Consider the following 24117-nt stretch of genomic DNA (forward strand, 5'->3'; position numbering starts at 1 on the left):
ACGTTTTCTAGACGAAAGGGAATCCAGGCAATCCAGGTCAGACAGGCAAGGGAAAGGGTTTTTCCGGGGTTTTACTCAGGAACAAGGTTGGAGACTATGGGAAAGAGGACAAAGTGGTTTCAATGCTGGGTCAAACAGACAAGGGAACTGACAAAGGGTGTGCCTTACCACAGTTGTCTACACAACAATCTTGTCATAAAGTCATAATCCATTTAAAGATGGTGGGACATGTGTCACGATCATGCTTTGCTGTGTTGTTGCTGTTTGGTTTCTGAGTTTTAGGTGAAGGTGGAGCAGGTTTCCTGGGAGTCTGGGGTGGAAGCTGGCTCACTCCTGCCGTCACACCTGTTCTTCATATACCCTCGTCAGAACACCCTTCAGAAGGATCTGCAGGAGCTCCAGTCTTCGCCAAATTATCTCACTTTGTGAGTGGTAATACATCTCCTGCCTATGTTCTCAGAGAATCTTCTCAATGCTTACTTTGTCCCTCGACTTCGACAGTCTTGCACCCGTCGGCTGCTCTCTGAGCTCAGGTTGCTCGTCCCTGGATCTACATCACTGTTGGATCCTCCACTGCCATCAGCTTCCCTTACCTGCCTGCTCGTCCCACCGCTGACTCAGAGACAAAGTACCACAGCCAGCACCCTCCTCTCCTACCTGGATTCCCCTCTGCACACCGTAAGGACAAACCAGCAATCACTTGTGAATTTATAGTTCCTCACAACCTCCCTAACCGTTTCTCTCCTTATTCAGAGCATCTCTTTTCCTGTAGCTCCCCGACGATTTGCAATCACTACCTCGACTCAATAAACCCTGTTAACTTATTTCACCTCTGCTTGCAGTGTCTGCATTTGGGTTCTCATTGTTTAAAGGAACGGCTAGAAAACCCAGCCATGGCAACATGATGTCCATAATTGACTGCCGTTATCTCAGTTACTTAAAGTAAGATTGTCCAGAAAGCTTGACCAACAACCTAATAAATGCAAGATCAGTCTTTTCGAAACCTTTATGATGTGTGCAGTCAACTGTGGTGGTTCAGGTAGAGTACCAGAACAGGAAGAAAATTCAAATCATAAGAATGTTCTCCAAATGTAAGCTAACGTTAAAGAGGTGCCCATCTATGACCCAGTGCCGGAGGACCAGGAGCCATGACCACACTTACTTAAGGCTCTTCCCACCTGCTCCATAGAGGTGATTAGCTTGGTGGTGTGGATACTGCTGTATGGTTGTTCATCAGTGTCAAAAACTGCAGGTTGCATGTCACATCTATTACTGAAACCATTCAGCTTATTGCTTCCCATCACCTATTTGAGTGCTGGCTTCAGACCTTCTTTGTGTCACTCTGTCGCTCCAGCTTCCTCCAATGAGCCTTCTTTCTCTATCTGATATTGACTAACAGCTGTTTCTGGAGCCACTTTGTAGCCTTCCTGTCACCTGACATGAAAACCCTCCTCTTCCAATCCAGAAATGAAGATCAACTGAACCAAGTTGTATCTTATCCTCCATGTGCAGAGCAGGCAGGGCGATGGTAATAGTCTTCTTTACAGTTATTCTATAGCAAGTTATTGCAGTCCAGCTTCTTCAAGTTCACAAAATGAATAAAAGTTGGGAGACTCTTATCCAGTACCAAAATGGCCAATATGGTATGGATGTAGTTAGCAGCTACAGAAACACTTCAATATCTTGCTTTCAGAAATGGCCTTTCATATCCAGAGTGACACAATTTATTGCCTCTGTTCTACTACTCTGATATAACCATGTCTGTCTGAACCTTCTACACACCCTGAATGGAGGTAATGGGATGATTTTTACTTGTAGCCATGTCCCTGTGGAACATCTAACAAGACATGCACAGAAGGGACTGAGTTCCATCTTAGGCTCTAAGTTAATCCATTTTATTGTTCAGCTTCTAATTCCACTTTGCCCATGACAACAGAAGAAAGATGGTTCTTATATTTATTCTTCTCTGATTGTGTTCTTTTTCTTTATCCTGATAATTTCCCATGCTGTCTCATTCTAACTCTTCAACCTTTGTGTGTGCTCCTCTGATTCCGGTTGGTATGCATGTTGTTGCTGTTCTGGTCACCATGCCAGCAGGCTTCAGTATTATTAGCTTGTCTCTGGTGTAAAGCAGTCGAGTGTGGAGTTGCTGGGCAACAGCAGAGCTACTGAATGAAAGGTAATAACATAGTGACAAACAATGCAGAAGACTCCAAGCCATCATGTTCAAATAGGGTAGCATAGGAGGGAAATGGGGGTGGGAGGCATCCCTTCGTCAGTGTGCAATTACTTTTCTGTTTGGTTTCCCTTTTCCTTTTCACACATTTGTAAAAGCTCGTGTTTGGCCCTCATAACAATACCATAACAATTTATAATGTTTAGCTGTAAATAATTTACCTCAGTGCCAACTCAGGTTGTATGAGATGATGATCCTTCACCTTAAATCATTTATGATGTGACATGAGGGAGAAATAGCTGTGAGTCAAAACTCATGTTGAGGGCGTTTTCTCCCGGACTCCGATCCCTTTGATGTCTGACAGAATGTCTCTTAAAACTGATTTACGACTTTGTCCATAGTCTTCTTCAGACTACTTTATTTAGATTTTAGTCATTCTAAACATGAAAAAGTTCCATATGTCATAATGCTGATAAAATATGAGCAAACGTACTTGAGACTCTCAGCGTCTCCCTGGCTGTCCCTGTTTGTCTCAGCCCAATGCGCTGCCTTCACTCAACTTCACCTGAATTAAACATTTCTCTTCTCTGCTATTTCAACAGACCTGGCTGTCTAACAAAGAGACACAAACGCGCACAGTGGCATGAGAGGCAACACTTCTTAACTGAGCAAAAGACAAAAAAGGGGTTTAGGTTTAGGTTTCCCACTGCAGCGTATCACTGACGTCTGTGTTGTCTACGAAACCACCCAGAAACCTACCTGCTATTTTCACGTACAGTTTGCTGTAATTGTGTTTTTCGAAAAGTGTTAATGAAACTAAAAAAAAACATTTCTTAACAAAATATAATTAAGGGAACACTTAATGTGCAGTAAAAAAAGAGAACATGTAAGCGTGTTCCCTTTTTATCTGACTATTTTTAAGATAAGATCGAAATTATGTCAGAGAAATATTGTTATTGCCTGCAATATTCAGAAATACAAAATTCTGCTCCCAGTATCCCTTTTCAGCAGACCAATTTGCTTGAAAATCCATAGAAATCGACTGATGAGTTTTGACGGTTTCATGCTTCCATCGGCAGACACATCCTGCTGCATCCACTGCAGTCTGACACATAAGGAATATACCACAATTTACAAGAGGCAAAAAAAGTTGTCTGTTTACTGCAAAAACTTTTTTTTCTTGTCGAAGTAAACAAAAGTATTTTAAACATCCTATGTTTTAACAAGAGAAAATTAGAGTGAGCCAAACCAGTATGAGGAACCTGGTCTCTTAAAACTATCAGACCCGGGTCTTTGTGTCTCTGAATGTCATGTGCAGTTTAAAAGCATTTTTACATATACTCAGTTATGTTAAATATGTTGTATTGTGTATCCAGAACAGGAGGGAAATGGCTGAAAGGACAAATGTACATTCAACAAGATGTTTTATGTGACATTTTATACAGTGTTGGAGTTTGAGTTCTACATCACCTCACATTGTAAATTTTATATATGGTGCATTTTCAGTCGTGTCTAGATTCTACAAATGTGCACTCTATATGACGTATGCAGCACCTTTGAACTACAAATGCACATTGGCGAACATGGGGGACAATGTTGGGTTCAGTGTCTTGCCCAAGGACTCTTAAACATATGACAGCACAGGGAATTGAATTGACCATCTTCTGGTTGGAAGAAGACCACTACCAGCTGAGCCCGTCGGCGCTTCCTCACTTCCTGTCAATATTACTCATTGAACTGAAACTGGATCATGATAGGGTTCTTTCAAAAAGCACAGGTGGGATATATTATGGGAGTCGCTTGAAATAACGCTCAAGTTCCATCTTTATTGCTCCGTGGTGATTATAAGCCATTCCTGCTGCTCTGATATCTTTATCTGTTCGTCTGTCTCAGGATGCTCTTTTTTCCCCCGTACAATTTCAAATCAGATCCTGATCCCTGCAATTTGAACAATAATACATCAACAAAAACTTAAGGCAAGCTACAGCTACAACTCAACTACACCGTTTATTTGGACTGCTGTCCTTGGCCTATGCCCAACTCTACCACAACAGGTGGAGATGTGCCCCCTTTCTGCTTGTGTCATGTTTTGCATTTTTCGGTCATGTTTTAGGTTTCTGTCTAATCTTTAGTTTTGCCATGTTTTCCTCACTGTCTCTCTCTGGTCTGGTCATCAGCTCCAATCCCTTCATCTGTGTTCATTTTCATCAGCTGCACTCACTCATGTATCATCAGTATTTAGTCTCCCGGTTTGTTCTTGCTCGTTGTCAGATCCTCATGGTCACTCATGCCAAGTCACCGTCATTCCTGTTGTCTCAAATTTGTCCATGTCCATGTCAGGTTGTTGTTTGTTTCAAATTTTGTTTTGTTAGTTTCAAGTTTTGTTTTATTAAGTTTAGTTTTTTTTTAAATTCCAGCTTTGCTGCGCTTTTTGTTTGGACCTTAGAATAAATCAAGTTTTCATATCATAAATTAAAATATCTGCATCCGGGTCCTCTCCTCACCTCCACGCCACAATTTATTGACAGCTTGTTAGTATTTGGCTTTTTCTGGTTGATCTTATACATCCTCGATGAACAAATTCAGCAAAATATTAGCTGGTAGTAGTAAATTGCTATTGTGCACACTGCTCTGTACATTTCGTAGGTGCTGTGTGCCTTGCTGAGTTTTACAAAAATAAATTACATTATCCCTTGTTATTATTCTCTATAACTGGCTTCTTTTTTCTTTGTGCATCACCCTCTTCTGTTACTTTTAGTTTAAAGTGTGACCTATGCCAGTCTGGATCCAACTGAACAAATACTGCATATGCAGGAGGAATTTGACCATATAATCCTGCAGTTTTAGTCCAACTTTGAAAAGTTGATTTGGAAATAGTAAAATGTCTCACTTTCAGCAATTGATATGTATTCTATCCATCTACTCTTCTCCTCCAGCAGCATCTTTCAGCATTTTTCCAGCTCCTCCTTTCGTAATGTATTCACTATTACTTATTACAGGACTTTACCGTGTACAAGACACGGTGAATATGGATTAAACCTGCATTACTGTGTTCTACAATTTGTAGAACATCAAGAACACGCATTACCTGTAAAACTAATACAACTATACTAATACAAATACTATATATATATACTATATATATATATATATATATATCAGATGAGGCGCTGTAAGTCACAGGAATAACAACCAATTTAAAATCAAACCTCCCAGAAGTCGAGAGACTGAGCAAGAAGCCGTAGCACTTGCCGAGCTGCGTGAGCTGATTGTATGCTTGCTCACTATGGAGGCAGCTAGCTGCAGGAGCTTGTCCTCTTCCCACACCTAATACTTCCGTAGGCGAGCTACCTAGCCTACACTAACTTCTCCTTAGCTTGCCAGCTTCTCATTTCACATGTTCCTCACAGTGCATGCAAATTAGCTTTACAGCACTACCCTGAGTGTAGTCAGGGTTGGTTGGCACTGCTTCCTCCAAACAGACACTGATGCTCTGCAAAATCATAACGGAAATCTTCTGCCTTTGCCGCGATGGCTGATTTTCCTTGTGATATATCTTTAAAAGTAGTATAAATGTTAATTAAAGTACCATATTAATACACTGTACACTGCTCAAAAAAATAAAGGGAACACCTAAACAACACTTCTGTGAAATCAACCTGTCCAGTTAGGAAACAACTCTGATTGTGAATCAGTTCCACCTGCTGTTGTGCAAATGGCACAGACAACAGGTGGAAATGAGAGACAATTAGTAGACAACCCCTAAAAAGGAGTGGTTCTGCAGGTGGTGACCACAGACCTTTTCTCTGTTCTCATCCTTTGTGGGTGATGTCTTGGTCACGTTTGCATTTTGTAGCATGAGGCAGTGTCTACAACCCACAGAAGTTGCTCAGTTAGTGCAGCTCCTCCAGGAAGGCACATCAATGTGAGCTGTGGCAAGGTTTGCTGAGTCTCTCAGCACAGTGTCCAGAGCATGGAGGAGATACCAGGAGACAGGTCAGTACACCAGGAGACGTGGAGGGGACCGTAGGAGGGCAACAACCAGCAGCAGGATCACTACCTCCTCCTTTGTGCAAGGAGGAACAGGAGAAGCACTGCCAGAGCCCTGCAAAATGACCTCCAGCAGGCCACTAATATGCATGTTTCTGCTTAAACTGTCAGAAACAGACTCCATGAGGTCGTAGGTTGGAGCTGAACAGGCTGCAGAGGTTTTTCTGCCTCATCAGGAATCCTTCTTAAATACCAGCAGGAGCAGCCAGTCTTCGCCAGATTGTTAGTGTTCTTCACATGGTATTCAGGTCTCTCTCTCTCTCTCAACCCTAAACCCTAACTGAATCTCTGTCTTATCTGTGTTTCCCTTTGTCTTTCAGATTCCTCAGTGGAACCCCATGCTGATTGTTCTCAGCGGTTAAGTCTTCCCTCTTTCCCTCGTGTCCTTCCCTGTAGTGATATCTTGGAGAACTCGCCTTCACAACTTAGCTCCCTACTCACCCTCTGACGGCTCAGTTCCTCCTCATCACAGCCACTGTCTTCCCCTAAGAAGGAAACTTCCAACCTGACAAGTAAGGAGAAATTAATTTACATGGACACACCGGGAATTCTTCAGAGGTATTACCAATATTATTCACATACCTCTCCTCTGTCTCAGAGATTCAGTCCAGTCAGAATTTTGCTTCATCTTTTTTATAGCCCATCATACCCAATTACCATCTCCGGCCGACACACACGGAACTACTCAGCAGCTGTATATATATATATATTTTTTCTCTGCTGTGGTTGGCGACGCACTGGCTGTGCTAAAAGCAAACATCTACAGGGAAACCTTTTGGACTGCAGGAAACAGTTTCCTGCAAGTAGATCAATAGATTAAATTTTTTTTACAGTAGAGATTAGGCATCTAATAACTTCTGGTGTAACATACTGAGACAGGCAATAAACAGAATGGAACCATAACTGCAGCGGGGGAGGTGTTACAAAAGAAAAAGCTTTTGATATACTTTAATGTTTGTGCTTAAGTCAATATTTAACTGATTTGGCCAAAATTCAATCTGGAACTGTTTTAACTGAACAGCCATATCATAATAATTATCCACTTTTCAGTGTTTCCTTTTTCTTGATTTGTTTTTGAGCAATGAAGTTGTAAATAAGCAAAATTTAAACCATCTACGATTGTTTATCTTTATATTGGGGGCTGATGTGTTTATATCAGTTTGGTTAATAGCCAGATGTGCTCCTTTAATTTTGCCAAGCACAATAAGAGTTTAATACTTAGACAGCACTAATAGTTGAGTCTTCATTTTCTATTGTGTTAATATTTCTATTTCACTCCAATTATTGTATGCCAGACATTCCGAGACATGTATGGAGTTATGAAGATAACCTTTTTTTTTTTTTTTTTATATGAATGGATTTATTTTGGAAACACCGCTGTGTGAAAGGAAGACAAAAATAAAAAAGTAAAACTTCCTGTGATGTTTAAGTTTTCATATAGCCATTTCAGCTATAACTGATTCTCATTTTGTGAGGATCTGTGCAGGCTCATGTTTATCAAAACTCCTTAAAGTTCCATTCTGTAACCACCAGGAAATTCCTTTTTTAAACGAGTAGTGAATTACACATCAATTTCAGTTGTCACCTTCAACATTTATTTATATAGCACCTTACAACAACCAGAGATTGACCAGAGTGCTTCACTATTCCAAAAGCAGATCACATATAACACAAGACTGCAACAAAAAGGTGAGCCACAGCTTCAGTGAAAAGCTAGCCCAAATAAATGTGTTTTTAAGCGGATAGCTCGGCTGGGTTGGTGAAACCTCAGGGTTTCACTGATGCAGGGGGGTGCAAGGCCATTAACTGAGTTGAAAACAAATGATAAGCTTTTAAACTGGATCCTAAATTTTACAGGTAGCCAGTGGAGGGAGTAAAGTACAGGTGTGATGTGGTCGTGTTTACGGGTGTTAGTTAGGAGCCTGGCAGCAGCATTTTGTACCAGTTGTAGGCGGTGGAGAGATGCTTGGCTAAGTCTGATGTGCATTGCAGTAATCTAACCTTGAGCTAATAAAGGCATGGATGGCTGTTTCCAGGTCACAGCGGCTCAGAAATGGCTTAACTTTTGCAAGTGCGAAGCTGAAAGAAGCTCGCCTTCCCTACTGCATTAATTTGTGGGTCAAATTTTTGACTGGAGTCAAATGTCACTCCCAGATTTTTAACAACATTATTACAGTAGAGTGCCAGTGGACCAAGACCTGGTGTAGTGCTAGGCAGGTTTCATGAGCCAAACAAAATACATTCTGTCTTGCTCTCGATCAGGCAGAGAAAATATTGTGATAGCCAGAGTTTAACGTCACTCAGACATTTGTGGATGGACTCCATGGCAGAGAGTTTGAGACAATGGGCAGATAGTTATAAATCTGCATACAGATGAAAGGAGACATTGTGCTTCAGAATTATTGAATTATTGAACCTAATGGCAGGAGATATAATGAGAACAAAACAGGGCCCAAAATGGTCCCCTGTGGAACACCCAAAAAAACGGAGGAGCTGATGAGGAGAAGAGGTCACCAATCATCACAGAGAAAGTTTTTTCCATGAAGTAAGACCTAAACGCCTAAGCGCTCTCCTCCGTATCTACGAGGGAGGAGGAGCACGGCTATGAAAATTAACAAACATAAAATCTCTCCACAACGGGAGGAAAACCAAAAGCTATGAAAACTTAACAAAGCAAAGTCATGCTCTCAAAGTGAGGCGGAATAAAACAAAGGTGCACTCTTTCAAAACAGGGGCTCTATGAAACTTTAACTTAAAGGCTCTCCTTTAACGGCGGCGACGATGAATGGTTACAACGAAAAATCACTCCGTGAAAATGGAGGAAAAACAAGGCTATGAAACTTACCGTTCAATAAATAAACTAAGGCTATGGTACAAGGATAAATTACAAAACAAGACCGCACTGCAGGAGAGTCGCTCGCTGCAGGCTCGTGGAAACTGTGGGATCTAGACAAGGCAAGGACAGTGGCTGGTAATGACGCTCGAACAGAGACAACATACTGGCACAAGACAAGGGAAACGCAGACTATTTGAACACACGAGGGACCAAGGGGAACAGGTGAAAACACTTGGAATCAGGGAAGACAATCAGATGCTTGACACGGGAGGAAGGGCAAGTCACCTGAAACGAGAGGGCAAGATTAGTGATTTTTTCAAAATAAAACAGGAAATGACGAGACAAGACATGGAACAGAGAATAAACCGTGACAGATATGAGGAGACTTGGACCCACTTTGCTAAAAGCAAATAAGCTTTAAGCTTATTTGATAGAATAATGTCCAGTGGGCAGTTGGTGGCTCTTATTCCCTGGACCACTTCAAGCAGAAGGGACAGAGAGACTGGCTCAAACACATTAAACACAGCAGAAGGGACAGCAGAAAGACACACATCAGTAACAATAGCTGCATTACCAATAGTCTGTCTAATAGAGGCTACTTTTTCAATAAAGTAATGCAACAACTCATTAAAGGTTGCCACTGACACATTTTTCAGAACGTTATTGGATGAGTTTGTAATAAATTGAATGGTATTAACACCTGAGGGCGATTACAGCTGGTAGATATGACAGTTGACAAATATTGACATTTGGCCTCTTTAATAGCTTTTTGGTAGTCATTAAGACTGTCCCTCAGAATGCCAAGTGAAACATGTAGCCTTTCTTTCTTCCTAAGGGCGCGGGTGGCATCATTGAGCCACGGGTCAGGCTTAGGTTTAGCAGAGATAGGCTGATATGGAGCCATAGTGTCCAAGATTCCCGAGAATGCGGAGTGAAAGGAGGAGACAAATGTCTCTGGACACGGGATTGGACAGTTCATGATGGGTGTTAAAACTACTGGTCATGAAAGCAGCAGCAAACTCTTCAGCTGTAGTAGAGGTGATAATGCAGTAACATGAGGCTGGAATGTGAGATTTGGCTGTAGGGGAAGGGGTTATGAATTCAAATATAATGGGGAGGTGATATGATATACAAATGCCACCTATTTCTGTGATAGTGGGAGTCCATGAGAGAAAATAAGGTCTAGTGGATGCCCATGTTGGTATGTGGCAACATTTACTGACTGTACCAGGCTGAAAAATGACAAAAGGCTTTGGAACTCAATCGCCAGTTGGTTTGAAGGACAGCAGACATGAACATCAAAATCCCCACAGATCAGCAGACTGTCGTGTTTTGGCATTAGATCAGCAAGTAGGTCTGAGAACTCTGTTATAAATTCCTTATTATGCTTAGGTGGACAATAGATTACAGCACACAGTACAGGACATGTAAACTGCACCAATAATAGCTGTAGCTCAAAGCTGCTGTAACTTTTAGCTGGGAGTAGGCTGCAGCTGAAACTATACTGTAGAAAAAGTAGCCGGGTGGGATGAGCTCAGAGAAAGCCTGTTGTCACCTGGCTTCTGCCAGGTCTCCGTAAGCAGAAGCCTCATCTCATGTGTGGAGATCAGATCATTCAGGATGAAGGTCTTATTTGTGAGTGATCTGATGCACGGGCCGATGCCTGTGCCTCTTGTTGGGAAGCAACGCGCAGGAAGGACGCCGTTGATAGGCTGGTACAGACGCTAGGAATGGTGGCGGTGGGTTTGAATGTCCATTATATGCATAGTCAGGCGAGTTGTTGACGGTTTCACAGATTTCGAGTAATGTCAAACGACCGTACACCCACACAGAAGCCACATCATGAATGACAAGTAGGAAGAACACAACAGTCAATAGCAAACTGCACGGGCGAAAACGGCAAGCCACACACCGGCGCCATCTTGTTCTTTGGATTTTGTTATTCAAACTGATAAAATGAATGTTTCTTTGAGCAGGACCTTCCATAATTGGATAAGATATCTTATAAAAAGTTCATGTTTAAACTCCCTTAATAGTTTAACAAATTATATGACACATTTATAAACCAATGATGCATAAGAAAAGTGGTGTGTGGTAAAACTAGAAATTATTTTACAATACATACTGTATATCTCAGTTTCACTTTGCTGCTTTATTTGTACAAATTCGAAAACAAGTTAACTTTGCTGCTTTTTAAAGGAAGAAAAAGTTGTCATCCTGCCTGGTCTTAATGAGTGCAAAAGCATGAAGTTGTGATAATGAGTGTCAGTCGACAGAACAGCTGTAGTTACTAATCATCAGCACTGTTATTTGCACATTTTCATCAAAAGAAAGTACTCCTTTTTCACCTCTAAGGTAGAACATATAAGGATATAATCAAAATGAGTCATCTTGTCCTCATAACATCTTTACTGCCTCTATAAAAATTAAGAGATTAAGTAGTAGTCAGGTTGCTGCTACTCAAAGGTGTCTAATTATTTGATCATTATCAAGTGTGAGCACTTCCATAAAAGCAGAAATTTGCTGGTCTGGAGCATTCAGGTGTGTGTTGACATCTCAGTCTCTACAGGCCTCAGTTAGCATGTTAAATCTTCAGGTTCATGACAGCACAATTAGAAAAAGACTGAACAAGTATAGCTTGTTTGGAAGAGTTGCAGGAGAAAGCCTCTTCTCTCTAAAAAGAACATGGCAGCACAGCTTAGGTTTACAAAGTTGCCCCTGAACCAACCGCAACACTTCTGGAACAATGTCCTTTGGACAGACCAGACCAAAGTGGAGATGTTTGGTGATAATGTACAACACTATGTTTGGGAAAATCAAACACAGCATATCAGCACGAACACCTCATACCAGCTGTCAAGGCTGATGATTTGGGCTTGTTTTGCAGCCACAGGACCTGGGCACCTTGCAGTCATTGAGTCCACCATGAACTCCTCTGGATACCAAAGTACTGTAAAGTGAAATGTGAGGACATCTATCTGATAGCTAAAGCTTGGCTGAATCTGGGTCATCAACAGGACAATGATCCCAAACAGCAGCAAATATATAACAGAATGACTGAAAAAGAAAAGAATCATGGTGTTGCAATGGTCCAGTCAAACTCCAGACCTCAACCTGATTGAAATGCTGTGGGCGGACCTTAAGAGAGTTGTGCATAAACCAATGCGACAAACCTCAAAGAACTGAAGCAACATTGCTAAAGAAGTGTAGACCGAAATTCCTCCACAACGATGTGAGAGACCAGTTGCATTAAATAGAAAACAATTAGTTCAAGTTACTGCCGCTAAAGGTGTTTCTACTAGCTTTTATTCACAGCTTTTGTTCTAAGTGACATAGTGTAATATGTCATGTATTACTGCTCATCTGTGGTTGCTTTTACCTTATTTTAGGACCTGGTAAGAACCAGATGATTAATATATTATGTTATTTGTTCTGTGATGTACTGGCAACCTGTCCAGGGTGTACACCGCCTCTTGTCCAATGACAGCTGGGATAGGTTCCAGTCCCTCCGTGACCCTGACGTAGATTAAAGGGGTATAGAAAAAGGGTGGATGGATGTTATTTATTCTGATACATGTAACTGAAAGAGGGTGTACTTTCTTTTTAACAAGACTACATGTACTTTATATTTTTGGAGGATTAGTTGTTTAATAAAAGTGTCAAATGTTGTCATTATTCTATGTTATTCAGTTACTAGCTCAGAGTAAAAAAACATAATGCAATTTGATTCAACACTAAACAAATAGTTTCTTATGCATATGGCAGAAGTTCCACTTTATTTTACTCACTTTTAAAGGTTAATTGGTTATTGATTCTTAATTTGAGTGATAACTCCTGGAAATTGCTATAAGATTTTCCGCCCTATGTTAGATATCTAATTAATCAACATTAACATATATGCATGTCTTGGATAAGAATACAGCTGAACATTCCAGAACTGAAAATTAGGATCAAGGTCAACAAAACTTTATTTGGAAATTCTTGCTTAAAGGGGACATATAAAAAACAATCTTTTTCTGTTTGGTTGTATATTTGGTTGTCTTAAGTCACTCCCTACTCAAAACCCCCAAAGAAACAGCCCTGCCAATTTGTTTTCTGCCTCATAGGATTTAGAAATATATAAGTCAATAAAGGCTCAGAATTTCAGGGAAAAAGTAGGTCACAAGCTCCAGGTCAGAGTATTGTTATCCAGCATCCTCATTTTTTTTGCATTCGGTGTACCTCAGCCAAGAGGTCACTTAATTAAAAGAGAAATTAACCAATTATGCTTGACTATTCTTTTTCCTAATATCCAGACTAGGAAATCCAACTCGTCAAGTATTTTCCTATTATTATGGTCAAGTGACGTGGTTAGGCATTGTCTTGTCTTGTTTTAATGTCCTTTAAGTGTCTGAATACAATCATATTCAAATTTTCCAAAGAAAATTAAGTTTACAACCTAATAAGCATCTCTGTGTGGCTGTTTTATATACCAGATGACATATGATAATAAAAATATACACTATTGCTGAATATCTCCACCTTTGATTTGTGAAACTTTAAGTTACACTAGAGAATTTATCAAATTTTTTGCTCTTTGGCTCCCCAGGCAGTTGTGGGATGTAACATCATTGTCATTAAAATAAATCTCTATGTGAGCAAGTGTACAGCCATATGCATGAATTTCTTGAACATGAATGTTGAGGAGGTTACAAAGATGCTATCAAAAGCCCACCGGAATTTCAGGTGACCATCAAGCAAAATGGTGTGGCGCAAGGCTCCCTGTGGTTCTAGAGCAGTTCCAGGCCTGTGAACTTCAAAGCAAATTGTTTTAAGGTTCACAAACCTCTCTAGTGTTTCTTTAAAAGGTTGTAAGTCTCAGAGTGTTGTCAGCAGCACATGAGCACCACAGGGGACAGTACTCTCACTGTCTATTTTCACGCTGTGTTCTTCAGATGTCAGGTTTAAGAGACAAAGTATAGAAGTTGCAGAAGTTCCACTGCCCTGTTCCTTCACTTACTTTTGCTTGACAGAAAATGAAAAGCCTCTACTCCTCTGCTTCCGCTCTCATTTCTCAGTGTCATTCAAATGGAAAGGGAGGATAGGATGCAAAGAACTCAATTTGAGTGCACTGTGAATACTAATATTAGTATTCATTAGATATATTGCACTCCAGTATTAGTTGTGGTAATATGTTTGGTGTGACTGAAAAGCTAATCAAAGTAAAGAGAGGAAATGTCAGTATGAGTTTTTTTTTAAATACTGGACCACCATATAACTGAGCAGTACAGGAGAGTGACACATTCAGTTAGTACCTCAATAGTCATATGCTTCCTATCAGTATGTCCTTGCAGTGATTATTGACCTGGAGATATTGGATGGACTTCACACAATGGAGCAGTGTTTGACTATGACAGATGGTCCCATGTGTTAGATTTCATAAGGTCTTCTTTGCCAATGGCCCTGGAAATTAAATGACAAACCACTATAGTTTTCTGTCTCTGTTGTTCAAAAGCCATGGACCAATCTACCATGCAGACAGAAAATCAATAACACATCACCTGAAGGAGGAATGAATTGGTGTGTTTATGTAATTAACCCCTATGTAAAAATGTTCCTATTCAGATTAAGATCCAAAACTATCAGCCTAAATGACTGAAATGTTCTGTACAAATTCAGTGGAATTGGTGTGCCCATGAAATGGATATGAGGGAAAACCAGGGGATACTAGTTTGGCTTCATGAACATGGGTAGGATGAATGGTTCTTTTGCTTTGACTGAGTTATGAAAGCATTTTGCTGTGGGCCTGTTTTTGTTGGATTGTTATTATATGGGAGTTTTTTTTAATTTAATGAAAAATAACCTGAGTCTAGAGGCAGCAACTTGCTCCCAACCCATGATTGTTGTCTTTAATCAGTTTCATCAGTTGCTTCCGTTTTCCAGTTGAGGACCATGGTCTCAGTCTTGAAGGTGCTAATTGTCGTGCAACCCTCCCCATTCCACACTAGAGATCTCTGCTTGATGAGGCCAAAAGAGACTATAACATCTGGGTCAGCACCTGGGATAGGGGGGAAGAGTGGGGAGCTTGTTTATCTAGGATGGGTTCCTAGAAGAGTTACAGTTGAGGTGGTTCTGGCATCTGGTCAGGATTCCTTCAGAACATCTTGCTGGGTAGTGTTTCAGGTCCCAGTGGAAGGAGGATTCAGAGAAGACCCAAAAAAGTAAGGAAAGTCAGTAACTTACTGCATTTTTATTTCTTTTTTCAAAAGATGATGGTCTGTAGGAGCAGAAAAAAGATGTAACTTTGTTTAAAAAAAGAAATACATACTCTACAGAGGGGCAAAAACAAATTATCATCATCATTTTCAGATTATAGATGGAGGGTTGATTTTTGTATTTGTGAGCTTATTGAGTTCCACCTTGTTGAGCCAAAAAAGTTTCAAACCTCACAATGTACTCAATGTAGCCATTGAAAAGCCTGGTCAGGTGTAGGTGTAGAGCAGTGCATTCTGTATTGTCTGCATGAAAGTGACATTATGTATGAGAGACTTTTTGTGCAAGATTGTTGAGATAGTAAGAGTAGTCACAGTACCAATCACTGTGGCACAGTCTTAGTTACACTAATCTAATTAGAAGTGATATCCTATGTCTGCACACATAGAGATCTGTCTGACAGATCATTTTCAGACACTTTTACACAGAATGCGCTGCGCCTCAATATTACATGATCGATTGTGTCAAACGCCTTGGGCAGATCAATAAAAAGATCTGCACAATAGTACTTGTTGACTAAAGATTCAATGAAATCATTGATTACTTTTAAGGCTGCTGAGGTTGTGCTGTGCCTTTTTCTGAAGCCTGATTGAAAGTCTGATAAGATATTGCTAGAGGATGAAAACTCTTGAAGTTGTTCACTGATGAAAGATTCCAGAATCTTTTCAGCAGCAGAAAATTTGAAGACTTGCCTATTTTGTTTAATTTTTTATTACTTTTCAGAAAGAAAGAAAAAAGTAAAGAACAATTGGCAGATTTCAATAGAAATGAAACTGTGTTTCTATTCAACGACAAATTGTTAACACTGGTGAAATAAGATCATCTTAAATCTTGAAAAGTTAAGATTCCAAATTATCCCTGCTTGCCTGAAGTATAGAAGTCTGAGGGCGCTCTGAAACTGTGAGTGTACAAAACTAATGACTGGGCCCACAATGATGTCAGAAATAATGAGGGACTTATACATTGAACCGAAGGCAAGAAAATGGTAAAACTGTTAGAACATGACAGTGCATGGGGGGGGGGGGTCTATACCATCATATTAACAGTTTAGGATTCAAACATACATAAATTATTCATTAAAAAAAGTATTTAAAACCCTCACACATAGGTATAGAAAATGGATGGATAGTCATGAGAAAAAAATCTGTTATGACAAAAAAGCATATGCAGTCACTTTGAATTCATTCTAAAGCTTTTCATATGAGAATATTACAAAAGATCATCTGAGCCTTACCAGGTCCTTTCAACCTTAGATGTCAACTACATCTAACACATTGTGAGCTTTATGTAGCAGCCAGGTGCTGCTGAACAAATTCACTTGATTAATTGATCATCATTAAGGGTGAGCACCTCTATAAAAGCAGTTTGCTGGTCTGGAGCATCCAGGTGTGTGTTAACACAATGCCAAGGAGGAAGGACATTAGCAATTATCTTAGAGAAGCAATTGTTGCTGTCCATCAATCTGGGAAGGGTTATAAGGCCATTTTCAAAGTCCATCGTTCTACAGAGAAAAAGATTATTCACAAGTGCAAAACATTCAATGCAGATGCCATTCTTCCCAGCAGTAGACATCCGAGAAGGTTCACCCCAAGGTCAGACTGCACAATGCCAGAGAAACAGCAGAAAAAATCAAAAGCTACATCTCAGACTCTACAGGCCTAAGATGTTGGATGTTAAAGTTCATGACAGTACAAGTTATTGACTTATTTGGAAGGGTCACAGGAGAAAGCCTTTTATCTGTAAAAAGAACATGGCAGCGCAGCTTAGATTTTCAAAGTTGCATCTAAACAAGACAAACAAGACTTCTGGTACCTCTGTACAAATGAGACCAAAGTGGAGATATTTGGTTTTCAGGAAACACTTATCACTGTGCATTATGAACAAACACAGCATAAAAGCACAAAACACCTTGTACCAACTGTCAAACACGGTGGTGGTTGCTACCACAGGACCTGTGCACTTTACAGTCATTGACTAAAGCGTAAACTCCTCTCTAAGGCTCACAAATCAATATCTTCAACCTCAATACTAATAACAAGGAAAATGCTCTACCAGTTTTAATATCAATTTCAAGATACAACACATCCTCAGACGAACTTTTTCCTTTTGCAGCATGAGTGGTGAAAATAGGAATGCAGCACAAAAAGGAGCATCACAGAAATCAATCTTAGTATTTTTTATATTTTTTAAAATGTTTTTTCCTGTTACGTACTGACACTGCATGACTCACAAATACATGCAAATGATCTGGTCATAAACTGACAAATTGCAGACATAAACAAACTTCTGTTTAATCTTAAAAGAAATTGTTACAAATTAGAGGTTTGCAAGAAAAACTTTTTTATTTTATGAAAGCAAAATGGGATTTAAAAATTCCATAGCAATAATCCCATCCTTTGCTGGAGATTAAACTATCTGTTCATTACCAAAACATTTGTCAGTAATTATGTGAGGATAAAATAGGGGCCAACAAACAGGATGGAATATACTGAGATCAATACTGAGAGAAAAGAGACAAAAAACAAAAAACAACTGTAAACACCCACACTCACTCCTAGGGTCCATTTAGCATCACCAGCTAAGCTAACATACATTTTTGGACTGTGAGGGGAAGCCAGAGTAACTGGAAAGAACTCACTCATACATGAGTTACAACATGCAAACTGCATACAGTTAGGACCCAGCCTAGATTTGAACCAGGAGCCTTTTTTAATTTGTCAAAGTCAGTGAGTTGTATTTTGACGACTACAGTTCTACAGACCCCTAAAGTGTAATTAAAACTGCACTGAAATGTTTTAAGTCCACACAGTCTTATGATAAAACTAGTCAAATTAGATCAACCATTTAAATACTTTCTTCCACAGAGAGTAGGGGTGTACAAACAGTATGTACAGTCACTAGGTAATTGCATTGAGATTAGCTCTGTCAGTGTAAATTTACCCACAAAAAGTGCAGGAAACAGAAGAATCACATAGTTAATTCAGTTTATTTAGCTCAATGCCTTTGCATCCTTGTATAAATTCAGACGGCATGGTGTTCAACTAAAATGGACCATGTCATAGTGAAAGCAAAATGGAACCAGAGAAGCAGAGCTCATGCTAACAGAAGCAGCAGTTATATAATCTAATGGAGAGCCCTCCATTATACTGTTTTTTTGCCAGTATGAAACAAGCAATGTGTAACAAGCCATACAGACTCTTAACACAGGTTGAACAATTACTTTTCTCTGTGAGTAGTAGTATAGATATAATTCGTCGGTGTTGCCCAACCGCTTCTTTTTTGGCAGTTGGTAGTTTAAAAAAACAGAAAACAACCTAAACATGACATTTGTAAATGTCAAACTTTTTTGTATTTGTAATGCATTAGCTGCTTCTGTGTTGTCACCAGTATTGTCTTTGAGGTGAATGTAGGTGGCTTGATATCATCTCCATGATATGTTACAACAGCAACTAATACTATCCTGTGACTTTACAGCAAAGCCACATAGGGAGATAGAGAGTAGACAGATGCTGGTGGAGTTTTAAGATTGTAAATTTCAGCTGTTGTTTCACAAGAGACCATTATTTTTCCATCTTCATCCAGCTTGCTATTTAGTTTGGTTTACCGGCAAGTAATGCTCCAGTTATGCCAATAGTAAACAGAGACTGAAAAATATCATTCTCTTGTTTTATTTTTGCTTGTTTTTCATTTGACAGAATGGATGGAAACCCCTGACCAAAAGTCCAGTGTTCCGGACACAGACTTTTTCATCCCCAATATTGCTGAACATGCACCTCCCTTCATCCGGAGTATGGTTCATTTCCATCATGACTAGAGATTTCACGAATCTGGATGCTGACATTTTCACTCAGCACATTTTCAGTAGGATCAGTTTATCACTGGTTTTTATGAAGTTTGTTTTAAACCACATCTGCTTTCTGAAAACACAATCTGTATAGCCAAATGTAATAAGCTCAGAGCCTTGCAGAGAAAAAAGTTAAATGGGGCAGCAAGAAAGGCATGGTGGGAGATAAAATGAGCTTTTATCAGGGAGTTTGTGAATGCTCGAATAATGAACTTCAGTAGTTTTAGGCGATCTTCTACAATCCTCCGATGCTTTAATTTGTTTTGCTGAGGTGTTGGCATGGAACTAGAAATATAGGTGCCTTCTAAATGCACTGATACAACTTTGGAAGATCAGTACACTGTATAATTTAGGAAATCAGTCAGATTAATACTCAATTCAATAATTAAGTAGATTTGGGAAGAAAAAATGTATGCCAACATGTTCATTTTAGACTATTTGCTGCTGGATGCTGACGTTTTCTTATTGGGATCAAAGCCCCAATGCTACACATTAGCAATCACAGTATCAACTAGTAAGTGAAATGTTGAAGTGCACAAGAGAGCTGAATAAATATATGCATATCTGTTAGTCTAATGATAAAAACCATGCAAAGCATACAACTTCAGGACATAAACCATCTCAGCATGATAAAAGACAGCTGTTAGAACTGTGGCACATTAGCTCTGGTATATTCTAACATATTTCCTATAAATCCTTCACAAACTGCATCATTATTTGGTTACCCTCAGCTGTTGATGCATTTGAAGAGCACCAGTCTTTTGAATTTGGTTCAGACGCTGTTATCCTCACCTAAAAAAAATAAAAAATCTTGCTTCCTACCTTGAAGGATGGTGACTGTGTGCAATCACAAAGCACTCCCCAAGTCTTCAGGATCCTTTTTATCAGACTATAAAGTGCACTAATGTGCTCGGGCATGGGGTCTTTGTCCTGCACTCTTAATCATGAACAACACTAGTTCATTAAAGCTCAGCTTAATGAGTCATGTGCTACAGATTTGCCCTCAGCAACACCAATTAGTTTCTGTTTTGGCAAGTAACAGTGTTCCTGAAGGGCCTGAGGCTATTAACAGATGTGAGGTTTATTCACACAATAGGGCAATAAAAAGAAGTTACAAAGGGGGACAAATCTAACATTGTTCCATATTGTGCTTCTCATGCCGCTGCTATTATATATTATAATATTTTCACCGAGCTGACTTTCAAAGATCAGAAATCTAAGCCCCCTTGATGTAAGTTTGGCTTGTTTATTTACTGATCTCATGTTCAGAGAGGTTAGAGAAATTTTGAAAATGATGTAAAAGCTTAAATCTCTAATTCATTGATTTGTTTGAACCTTTATTTAACAGATACAGATCCAAAGAAATTATTTTCTGTGTTCACAGACTGACTTCATTGTATTTAGAAAACAAGTAACACATTCCAACAAAAATGGGATAGAGGCTTGTTTACCCTTGTGTTACATCAGCCTGTGTTCCTTTTAAAGACTTTTTATTGGACTGGGAATTGGGGATACTAATTGTTGCAGTTTCCAAAGAGTCAGTGCCCATTCTTGCTGAATACAAGATCTCAGCTGCTCAACAGTCCATGGTTGTTGTTTTTTTTTCTTCTTGTCTTTATAACGCTCCGTACGTTTTCAATGGGTGACAGATCTGAACTGCAGGCAGGCCAAGCAAGTCAAACACACACTCAAGCTGAAGTCACACAGAATGAGGTCTGTGCCTGTTCTGCTGAAATAACCGCATACCTCTGGGGAAAAAAAATGCAACATTGATGGTGACATAGGTCTCCAATATTTTAATACACGCCTCTCTATTGATTGGTACCTTCCATTCTAGAATGGTGCTGCACGAGTAGCAGCCTGTTGCAGTAGCTCAGGACATGTGGCTTTCTTTACATCTTCTATTGAATTCCTTCTATGCTTTTTCATATGAAAATGCAGGGTTGTGAAACAATTTTCCACACTGGTTTGGATGCTGTGCTTCTTCTTTTTTTTTTTACATCAGTTATGACATATAACCCACATAATCATGTTTGCATGTGGGAGCAGCTGATTGAACTTTCCAAAGCCCTAGTAATGCCTGAAATAAGACCCTAAATCCAGATGAGTTGAAGAGGATGTGTAGGATGCAAAACACAATGGAGAGGAGTAGGAAGTTCAAACCATTTCTTCTCTTGATTATTATGGGAAGTGTGAGATCACTGGTGAATAAAACGGACAAGCTTGGAGCCCTGGTGAGGGAACAGCAGGAATATACGGATGGCAATATAATTTTTTTCACAGAAACATGGCTGCAGGAACAGGTCTAACACTTTAAGCTTTAAGACTCTACGGGCAGACATAAACTGCAGACTGAGAGGTAATAGTGAAAGAGGAAAGTTTAAGGTGCTTGTTAATGACAGATGGTGTAGTCTTAGATAAGTCACTGTGAAGGAGCTTCTCTGCACCCCAGATGTTGAACTGTTGGCAGTGATTTTCTGTCCAACTCTTACCAAAGCTGGGACATCCCTCATCACAATCAGGTAAGTTGTTGCCAAACTATAAAAACATCCCCCAATCCATTTATGATGACCTCTGAAGATTTCTACCATACCTCTTTCTGCTATACCTCAACTTTCTAAGTGTTTGTCAGCTCATTTCTGTTTGATCTATGTTGTTATCTGTTCAAATCAATGACATATCTATAATCCATACTGCAGCAATATAATTTCTCTTTGGGGATTAATAAAGTAACTTTTAATTAAGTTCACAGATGTGTGAGTCCTCCATGCCATGGGCACTGACGTACCACCATACCATCACAGATGCTGGATTTCTCACTATTCTTTCAACAGCCTATTTGTTTCCTTAAAGCTGCCGAATGGACTTATCTGACTCCAGAACACATGTCCATTGTCTTTCTGTTTATCTGAGATGAGCATGTCAGCATTTCTGCACAGATCTGATGTGTGGCTTCCTTCTTAGGGCTTGCACTTTCAGGTTACATTTTTGAACACAAGGTTTAACCAATCTGAAGGTCGATGGTTCGACTTCCAGCTTCTCTGGGGCACATGTCAAAGCATTCTTAGGCAAGACGCTGAACCCCAGGTTGCCGATGCGTCCATTGGAGTATGACTGTGTAGAAGAAAGCACTGTGTAGCCCATATGGACTAAGACGTCCTGTATAAGTACATGAGTGAATGGGTGAATGTGTCATGTGGTGTGAAAGTGCTTTGAGTGGTCAGCTAGACTAGAAAAGTCCATTTACTATTTAACTGCCTCCTGAGCTTCTCTTATGAGTTGGCTTCAGCCATCAACTTTAAATTAGTTTATATTTTCTAATACAATTAAGTTGGTCAGTGAACAGACTGAAAACCTATTATTTGGTCTTGTGTCTGTTTAATAAAAGTTCAATCAAATTAACAAATGACCAATTTAAGTTTTTTTAAATCGCATTTTAGAAAATTTGCCAACTTTTCTATGAGGACGTTTGCAGTTGGATACAGTCTTATGAGCTTGATTTCGCAAAAGCAGTAAATGGCCAAACCACACTTTTGATTGATTATGAAAATGATATAAAGAGGAAGAATTCAGTCAACGATATGCATCAAGAAAAAAAAGTAATAATGTGCCTTTAAAAATGGTGGACAGTTAAGCTTGACATCTGCTGTTAAGCTTGAAAATCACAGGCTTCAACCATCCTGTTCTCCATTCATTTCGGTTCAGTATAGTTTTATTTACATGGTGCTAACTCACAACAATGTCATCTCAATGCACTCATCACCTCACAAATTGTCATTTTGTCAAAACTCTTTGTGTCATTCATCAGTACCTAACGTCAACCTTATAGGGCTTTTATACGAGACCCACCAGCAAGAGTGCTCCAGTTAGTGCGCTCTGGCTGATGGGTGTGTGTGACTGTCTGCAGAGGACTGTGTATCTGGACTTGTTGGGATGCACAGTGAGACCTACAGGATAAAGCAGACATAGAAAATGTCTGTCTGTATTCACTGTGTATAAAACTAGGTACCTACTATATTGTTCTCCTATGAGCTTTTCCAGCTGAGTAACACTCTCAATAGCATTGTAATGTCTTCACCTTAAGAAAAAGATGTGAATTTGTCATCTGTTAATCAGTCAGAAAACAGTTCTTCCTTCTTTAGTTAAATAGCATCTCAAGGTGCTTTACACCGTAAGGGGAAGACATTATAATGTTACTGAGAGACTTAATGATTTTGCCTCAAGCAGGCAACAGTGGGAACTGAAAACAAAAAGCAAAAGGCTGAAAGCTACAGTGTGAGACAGGGGTGAGAGGCAAGTGGAGATAATCTGCATCGGAAAATCTGAGATGAAATCAGTACATGAGGGACAATTTACATTAAATAGGTAATATAAAACCACTCTGTGTATCCATTGATTTGTTTTATCATTTTAGATAATTCAGCAATGGTCACGAGGTCAGCTTGATTTCATAAGCGTTGTGAAATTGAATAATCTAGCATGAACACTGATTATCTTTAATACAGAGTGAGTACCAAGGGCATTTTTCAACCGATTAACCATCCTGACAGATGATCCAGATTGTTGCACTTCAGATTGTAGGAGGTCAACTGATGGGAAATTGTTTTAAGTTCTTATGATTATTGCAGTTTGTTGCTCACCAATAGAGATGTTTGCATGGACAAATGATTCTTCAATCTGATGGAAATCCCTCTGATTACAGATTCCAACTGAAATGTTACATGGATAAAAAATAATCCAGTAGAGTTTGTTTACCTGCCACCAATCATTTAATTAGAATCTAGCCTGTTTTATATGAACAAAGTGGGTCTGCCCACAAGAAAATGCCTTAAGAATTAAGCTTTATGATTCTATACTGTACTGCCCAAAAGCCTTGATGTTATGATTTGGGTTTAGTTTAGGCCGGACCAAGAAACAAGCTGAGGCGAGCAGACAAAGGTAAGTGGTTCATTCACAACA

The sequence above is a fragment of the Leuresthes tenuis genome, unplaced genomic scaffold, assembly GCF_036924035.1.
Source record: "Leuresthes tenuis unplaced genomic scaffold, fLeuTen1.0.hap1 SCAF_18, whole genome shotgun sequence".
Taxonomy (NCBI): domain Eukaryota; kingdom Metazoa; phylum Chordata; class Actinopteri; order Atheriniformes; family Atherinopsidae; genus Leuresthes; species Leuresthes tenuis.